Genomic DNA, 9535 nt, shown 5'->3' on the forward strand with positions numbered 1-9535 from the left:
GGAAGTGTCACTGTTATGCATCAGCCTTTAAGTGTGTGGGTGTCTCTTTGTTCTTGGTGGTCTTTAGACTGAAATGTTGAGACACATGCTGTGGGAAACCACAAGCCAGTGTGATACAGTTGGAACATTTTGATTTGTTTTGGTATTTGTTTGCTCTCTGTGTGTTTCAGAATCATCTGGTCATTAACCCTTAAAGCTAAAACCTGGTCAGATTCCATACTTTTGTTGTTTCTGACAAAATGCCTAAAAAAAAGAACTAAAGCCAACATACTGACCTTACTCACATTTCAATGTGTATGTATCAATAGTCTGAAATATGTTATTCATCTGTGCCACAGTCCTCCATTGTTGTCATCAAACGAGCCAACACACTGTTTCACTGCGGGACATGTTTCTTCATTATGATGCTCAGATACTAGGATAAAAATAGCCCCCCCACACCAGTATTGTGAAAAGCACCCAAAAGTAATACTCAAGTAGAAGTAGATATCATTAAAATATTGCTTAGGTAAAGGTAACTCCCATATGAATGACACTTGCGTAAAAGTCTTAAAGCATCAGACACTAATTCAAGTACTCAAATATCAAGCAGTCTGACAAATTTTCTGGTAGTAAAAGTTCTTAACCATCAAAAGTGAAATCAAACATATATTTACATCTATATATATAAACTGTACCCTAAATGTCTCTTGGCCCATCATCTGATCTGTTATTCAGCAGTTTAAAAAAAAAAAAAAAAGAGGAGGCGTATAAAGTACAGTACATAGTATGCCTCCAACATGTAGTGGTGTGGAAGTATAACATAGCAGAAAATAGAAAAGGGAAAGTGCGGTAAAGAACAAGAAGGCTACGAAGTACAGTACTAGAGTAAATGTACTTAGTACATTACTGTTTGAGTAACATTTTTTCGGAAAACCATAATGGGAAAATGTAGAAGTAAATTTGGATATATGTTTCAGTGAGAAAGTGTGAAGAGATGGAAGAACACATTGATGGTTGAGTCTTTTCATGGGATTTGTTCAACATGACAAAAACTGAATGCAGGTCAGCCTTATCCAGTAAAGTCAAGGTACCTGGAGCTTACATTGTCTCCAAATGTACTGATACATTGTTGAGGTAGATATTTATTCAGAGACCATTAGTCTTTGAAGCTCTCTGACATTTATTTCCAAAGAAGTTAAATGTCTGTTTTTGCTTTGACTTTCATCTCCGGACTATATTTGGACTATGAACTTTGCTGTTGCGACTTGTTTTGTCATATTTTTTATCCCCACCGAGGAGGTGTGAGATCTTTACATGCTCCCTTTAGTTTCAGGTTTAGTAATTTTATATCCTTTCTGTCGGTGTTGTTCGTCTCTGGGTTTTTTCAAACGTTTGACTCATGGCGTTTCCTTTGTTAAAATAAACAAAACTTAGAATCATTAGTGAAATGAAACAGTCTCTGGAAAGGGTGACTATCTATTTGTAGATTAGAGATCTGTTAACAGCTCTACAGTACTGTATATTCACAGAACACAAGTGTGAATTTCCATTCACTCAATGGCGACAGTTTGACTATGTCACACCGTCTTAACACAAACAGCGGCTATCTGACACTATCTCACTGCCTGTTTCCACTTCAGGTTCTCTTCTGGGGGGTGCTTATTGATGTTTTGATAGATTTGTCAGACAAACTATTGAACTATTTATGTTCTCATTATTAATGTGTGTTACTAATGTGTTATATACAGTTAGACCTACAGTAAATATTATGTTCACCAGTGGCACATGAACAGGTTGATTTTTCAGCCCGGATGCTGGTTGTTACTCATGATGTTAATCAGCCAAGCTAGTAAATGACGATGTGTCGTTTAAAAAATAGCTGTCCACGGCACTCAGCCACACACCGATGGAAGTTTGTTCTCTGCTCTGAAAACCTTGTTTCTTTTAAAATGGCAGAACTTGTTTTAAATGCTTGTCCTGTCAGGTGTTGTTACTGAACTGTTTCTTGAAATGTGCACATTATTTTTCGAAATGAATGTCAAAATACAGCAATAAACTTTATTTTTTGTGTTCTTTGTACATCGGTGATATACAAGTCTCATTTAAAAAACAGAAACAGGAAATGGTGTTTTGATGGCAGTGAGATAAAAACAAATTGCACAAAATACATGTCAATGGTCTAGAACATATGTGATTTCGAGCAATGTAATAGGAGTATCGGTATCAGGTCAGAGTGAGCAGAGAGATGATTACAACAGGATAACGCTTAGCGGTGCATCAATTGTCCCACTGGAGCAGAGAAGGCAAAATGCAACACACAAAGCTAGGCAGGTAACATAACAGAAGGTGAACTTTACGCAGACAGCTTCACTCCGAAGGTTTCAAAGTCCAAACACAAGACCAAAAAAGGCAGGTGGCAAAAACACAAGAAGTATAGAAATAATAATAAAAAAACTGAATCAAGTGCAAACAAAAGAAGCAATGGGAACATCGGCAGGAAAATGAGGAACCACAAGGAACACATGGAACATGACAAACAAAAGAAACACAGAGGAGAGTGAGGAGAAGTTAACAGTCCAGCTGACAGAGAGAGAGAGGAAGGCAAGGACTTAAATACACAGGGAGTTATAACCAATTCACCACAGACAAGCAAGCTGCAGGAAAACACAAAAGGAGAGGAAAACACATGGACCAAATGAGCAGGAGGGTTATGATGAACAGCTGCAACTAATCAGAAGTATCCCAAGGGAGGGACAAAGAAGACAAAGGACAGGAAGAGTGAGGATGAACATTACAAATTAATAACCGTACCCAAAACCATGTCATCAATAAGGCATAGGTCTGGAGATGAAACTACAAGAAAAAGAGCATAAAATGCTGCAATAGTAGTCACATTTTTTTTAACAGTAGATAAAGAGCACCCAAGTATTCACGAGTCAAGTTGAACCAATCATGAATGATTCTTATCTTAAGGCCACAAGTTATTCAATCCGTGGAAAGTACAGTCATCAAAAGTGTTGGGGACAAAATCAGCCATTGTATAAAACCCATCCAGCATTGCAACAATATGGTTTGGTTTTGAGTTGGTTTAGATTTTGCAAAGTGAATCAGAAACGTCGTTACAACATTCCAACATGTGGAACCTGACATCATGCGTTGACACTGAATTGATGTTGAACTAAGGACTGATTCTGACTGAAACTCTGACCTTATTTCAACGCCCTACTCTTCATCAATGCGAGTTGTCTCTAGAAGGGTTTTTAAATGGGTCTTTGATTAAATGCCTGATATAGTGTCTGTGGTTCACACAAGCAAGCAAGAGATTGTCAAGCTTTGTTCAACAACATAGAATATGTCAATAAATACCACACATTGTGAATTCTAAAATGTTATTAAAGCAGCTAAATGAAACTACTGAGGTGTCGGTGACATTAAACATCATCATATTGAACACAGAGGCTAATATACTCACTAGTCCGCCTATATTTGGGACTTGTATATCGATTAGTTTCTTTTGAAGTTAAGTTGTTTTGCTGGACAAAAGTAAGTACGTACGATTTGTTCGTATTTGCCGCAGAGTTTGTTTTTTGCAATAATCCAAACTCCAATTACAAAATCCTACAACCTGCTTGTCTAGGGAACCAGGGCAGTGCTTATTAAGGGGCATTGCAACCTGTAATTCCCCAAGTAAACACACCACACTCTTTGGCTGCTGCGGTCCCTACTGATCGCTGCCGGAGCGTCTGTTGGTGAGAGAGAGCCGACAGGTCGGATGTTCGAAGTGCAGGCTGCCTCTTGCCGAAACCAAGTCGTTCAAGCCTTCGAGTTTGTATGTAGAGGCATCAATCCCCACAGCCACTCTGCCTGTGTGCTCTCTGTAGCCCAGAGACATAGCTGTGAGCCAAATGGGTCACCGTGTTTAAGGGTAAAGTGTGGCTGGCGTGGCAGCGTATATGTGTAAACGCTCACTGCGGTGTCAGCTCCCCGTAGAACCTAAATATTTGAAAATATTTCAGCGTTCTTATTCTTCCCTGTATAGCCTACATGGTGTTTTCTCTCTAAAGCTGCATACAGGGTCCCAGGTGCAGATGCTAATTCAGCACTTATTAAACTGAAACGTACACACAAACTGTACAGTCTGTACAATAAGAAGACCTACTTTTCATTTGACACAGATCCCCCAGAAAGGCTGAATTCAGGCCTGTGGCTTGTGGCAGCTTGCAGGGTTCATCAGCCTTACTTATCAGTTTTTGGGTTGGGGACTCAACAAATACAGCTGAGAAAGTCAGTTTCATATCCTGATAAAACTGAATAAGCAGCCCACATAAGAAAAATTAGAAAGAGCGAGATAATTAAATGCACGTCCGACCGTTTTTTCCCACAGCCAAGGCTTTCAGAAGTGGTTAAACCCCGGAAAATTAATCAGTTTCGTTCACTTGTTGATGGAAATAGAAGGTCATGTCGTTCACAGCATCTTACGCAGGTACTTACGTGACATACACACCTACAGTACGGCATAATATTAACTGAAACAATTAGTTATTAACACATTTCCCTGTAATCAAATTACATAAACTCATAACACCCCCCCCCCATTTAGTTAGAACTGAGGAAGCCTTTTTGATGAGAGGTGAAACGTGTTCAAGAAACTGCTCCGAGTCCAGTGGCCTTTGATACAGCGCTTACAAATAACTGACACACAGCAAACTGGGCCTGAGTTGTACAAAGGACACAGGAAATAGTGCTGAGTTTATTTGTCTTGAGGCAAAATATGATGAGGCTGTCACAGAGCTGACGTCTCATTTTTGCCCAACTCCACCCCTGATCACAGAGAGAAATACACAAGATCATTCCTCTTTTGTGTAGGGGGAGAAAGTGGCATAACCTCCTTAAAGATACATTATGTAAGAATTAGTCACCTTGAATTCATACTCCCAGAAAACAGGGGCTGCATATCACCAGAGCAGCTGCTAGATGCTGCTAGCTGTATATTGCTAATACATCCATGACTGTAGCTACTGTTTGTTTGTTCACTCAGTTAGCCGTGAAGCTAACAAGACTTTTAGGGTGATGTTGGTGTTTACACCACCTACACAGGAGCTTTGGACTGCTGGGAAAGAGGTTTTCAGGCCCGAGGTCTGACTGTTTTTCTTTCATCCTTCCATGTGAACACCCAGTAGCCTAAAACTGCAGTGTTCAGGCTCTGACAGGCTCTTCTTGATGTAAACCTGTAAACCAGTATCATTCTGTGAAGTGGAAGTCAAACATCCAAGTGAAGTGACTGTAGATAAAAAACAAACATTAACAAACACACAAAGAAACAACAACAGAAACAGCAAAATTGATTTCTGTATCACTGGTTCTGCAGACATATCAGTATTTGAAAGGGACCCTGAAGATAACCACTTGAGAGAACTGTTTCTGTCTTTGAGGTGAAGCTGGACTTCATTGCTTTTCTGTGTGTGTGTGTGTGTGTGTGTGCATGTTTGCTGCTATCTGCACTTTGCACAACATAACACCCACCTCTACTGTACCGAGGTTTCTCATAAACAAACCTCGCTTTTCCATAACTCTGCTGTGAGCTGTTGCATCCTCTAACAGCAATGCACTCATTGGCAAACAAAGTACAACTAATGAGTGAGGTTTTTCCTCCTCGCTTGGTTTCCTTTTTAAGGCGCTGGGGCAGTGACAGCAATCAATCAATATTAGACTGGAAAAAGAGATGAAAAATGCAATATATACATCTGATAATCTGTGGACCCTGAACATGAGTCTTAGTCCTTGTCAGTGTCCCCATGTTAGGAACCACTGGTCTGTTGTGCAGCTCCACCTGTAACCTTGCAGCCCTCTCACATCTCTGCAAATCTACAGATCAATTAAAACATTGTAGTTTTGCATTTTTAATTTAATTTTTTTTTTTTTTTATGTAAAGCTTTCCATTTCTCTTTTGTGACAATACTGTGCTCATGATTTGGCACAAAAACCACTTGTTATGGTTAGAAAAACATCAAGGTTTGTCTTAAAAATACCTGTTTAGGGACCACAAACACAGCTGAAGTTGTCCTGCCTACCTTGAAAATGATCAGCTTTTGGTCAAACAAGCATGGCTGGAAATTCTCCTTGAAATTATCCAGCAGTATCACACAAAAAGCTTTTGCAGCACACGCGTGTTGGCTTAGCTTTTTGTACAAATAAATATTAATCGTACGACATGTCCCGCTGTGTATAAAGCTGTGTGTGAATGTGTGTGTCCTGTTTGTTTAGTCTTAGTGCTGTTCTGCCACTGCACGTTTCAGTTGTGATCTTCCAAAGAACTGCAGTCGAAAATGATCCCTTTTAAACTAAATCTGGTACAATGCATGAAATTATTTTGTGTTTTTATATTGCACATGGTTCTTCACCAAAAAGATCACTACATAGATTGTTGCTACGTGGACATTAGCTGCCATTTGAGTATATATGTATATTAATAGTGAATCATTAGATGAACAGCTGAAACAAACCACATTTCCTCAAAGCTTTTGAAGATGGTTTTGGAATTGAAACTCATTTGTGTGTGTGTGTGTGTGTGTGTGTGTGTGTGTGTGTGCGCGTGTGTGTTAATAATCACATACCGCAGTGCTCACAACCTGTGGGTGCGAGTTTGACATTGTTTTCCACTTGACATCAGCAGAAAGAGCAGAAATCGCTACTCATGTCAGAAGTCAGTGAGGAAAATTCCTATCATTTGTTCAATTTGACTTTTTCCCCATTTTCACAAACCTTGCACCCGTATTGTCTTTCCACAACCAGAGACACTTTAAAACATACCAGAATTTATTTCAATTTGCCCCCAGAAGACACAGGATTACTAATCTAATAATCTAATCTGACAGAGCGGTCAAGAGCAAGATACCGTAGAGCAATATAAAAACACAATCTTCACATTGTCCATCTCTTACTTGTTGCTTTGCTGAGAATCTTGCTTATACATGAATCCTGACAGTTTGGTCGGCACCCAAGCAATGCCGTTTCTTTATCATGAGAATCCCTTCACTGACATTTTTAAACCTGTGACAGCTGGATGAGCACAAGTGGAGCATATAACAGAAATCACGCAGAAAACAAGTAAGAAGGGCCAAGTTTGCAGTGTGTAGGTAGAGATAAGAACTCACAACACACTGTTCTCTCTGCTCTCATTAGTGGATTTCCTACTCTTTGTGAAAAACGTGATGTATGTTTTTCCTCAGCACACAATACGGGAGATTCATTACTCTTACAATTCTTTGATAACTTACTGACACTAACAGAAGTCACTGATGACCTTTAATTTTGCTGCATGGTAGGTTTGGTATCTGGTGTATGAGTGGACACTGAGTCATTTTCCATGAGGCGTGTGAACCTTCGCAGATAAAATGCCAGCTTTGTTTGATGTGATGATCTTTGTCGTGCAGACGAAGAGCAGCAGGTGTCGATTAAGTGTTTTTCCTGCCTTTCAGCGCAATCCTGTTTTGATATGCGGATGATGCTTTTCCTCCTGCATATCTACATTTCACACCTCTACGTCTGCTGCCCACGCTTAAAAAAAAAAAGGGGGAAAATAACGTGAAAACAACATGATAATTCAGCCTGATAGTCACACTAACCTTTTTCCTTTTCAGTTACATCCCTGCTTGAGGCCGACTCCTCCATCATTTTGTAGTAGAAACTCAGTTTCTTGATACTAAATGCTGCTGCTCTTCCCCTCTCAGATGCTTTGGTCGTTCTGGTGTTGCTGCAGGTCAGTCAGACAACCCTCAGACTGTGACAAACTGGACTCAGCCGGAGTGATGACCTCAGCTTCAAACGATGTTAAGCCGCCTGTAAAATATCTACAAACGACAATGGAGACCATATAAGACACTTTTCTCTCCACCTATTTACCCCATCGTCTCTGTTTACAGTTTATTTCTGCACAACCACTTTCTCATCAGCCTCAGGATGTCTGCTCTTGGAGAGTAAAAGCAACCCAACCACACATTATTTTTACTACATCTGAAAAAAAAAAAAAAAAAAAAAAATGTGTTCTCTGATCAAGATGATGAACTCATTGGACTAGACTGCGACTAACACTGCCCTCTGGTGGCAATGAGCCACAGTGCAGACGGGCAACTTCCACAGATGTTTAATCTGTCCGATGGCTGCAGTTTCTCATCCAGCTCAGGTCAGTTTGGTTACATATCACTGAATCAAAAATCACATTACCTCAGTTGGCTTTTTAATGAGTAATAACACAGGGGAAGACCCTTAGATCTTTGATTCAAGTGAGACCGAGATATCTTCTCATGCTGACTTGAAGTTGCACTAAGTAGTTTTGGGGAAAACATTGCGATAAGAAGAGAAAGATCAAGAAGAGCGAGAGTGGAGGAGCGGAGCAGACTCTCTTTGTTTTCATGACTGAGGAAACAAACGAGCCTTAAAAGGACAACACAGTTTCCTTTGCCTTACTTTGTTTATATGTGGCGGACCCTGCCACCTTTCCTAGCTTCAAACTATTCTGAGGACCTTTATTCCTCCGAGAACAGCTTGTTTAGTCAGTCATGGAGAAGACAAATCTTTCTGAGTTTGTATTGTTACCTCACTGATATTTCTTATCCAAAACTACATAGCGAATACAGGAATGTCACCGGTGTTTTTTCATAGCTCCTGTTTTCAGATATCAGATATGTATAATAATTATTTATAACTAGTAATAATAATTCTGCCTCAGATAAAACAAATCAGCAGAAACGTCTATCCTGCCATCTGTGGGACACTCTGGGTTACTACATGAAACATGGCATGAACCATTGAAGTATTACTGTGTATTGATGCAGAGGGAACAACAGTTCAGGGTTAAGTTTCAGTATCTGTTCCAAGGATACTTTGACATGTAGACTGGTGTTCCAATTGATGGGTGACTGCTTTACCCTCAGCTGATATTACTAATATATTATTAATATGATATTACTAACCCAGCACAGATTTTACGTCTTCTGGATCTTTTTGTTTATCAGTTCTTCTGGGTGTGTCTTCACATCTAGCAGTTAAAGATTTGACTGTTAGCATTTTTTTCAAATTCATTTTCTATTGGTATCAGTATAAAGTCCTTATTGTGAATTTGTCTGGCCACTGTCCAATATACATGATAAATATAAATGTCAATAATTAAAATCAGTCCTGTGGACATTTTAATGTGGTGGTTGATGGTTAATGCTGTTGGCTGACCTCTCAGGTTCAGCTTCTGACAGATATGCATCAGCAGGGGGTTTCAGTCCTGCTTCCACTCTGTTCTAACTTTAAATGTTGCCCTGAGGTCATATAAGACTTCTCATTTTACTGACGGACAACAAAATGATAATCATTGGTCCACATCTCATTGCTGAAACTGAATTTAGCCCTTTTAATTAACAGATCTGATAATTACTTTCTGGGTTCCATCGCCTCTTGCACTACAGTTGTTTCTCCACAATCTGATGATAATGATTCACCTTTTGATTGTTTAAATCTCAAACTCTGGCCATGTGTTTTTGCCCCTTTACTGTAAGTACAGCTA

The sequence above is a fragment of the Acanthopagrus latus genome, chromosome 11 (assembly GCF_904848185.1).
Source record: "Acanthopagrus latus isolate v.2019 chromosome 11, fAcaLat1.1, whole genome shotgun sequence".
In the NCBI taxonomy this organism is placed as follows: domain Eukaryota; kingdom Metazoa; phylum Chordata; class Actinopteri; order Spariformes; family Sparidae; genus Acanthopagrus; species Acanthopagrus latus.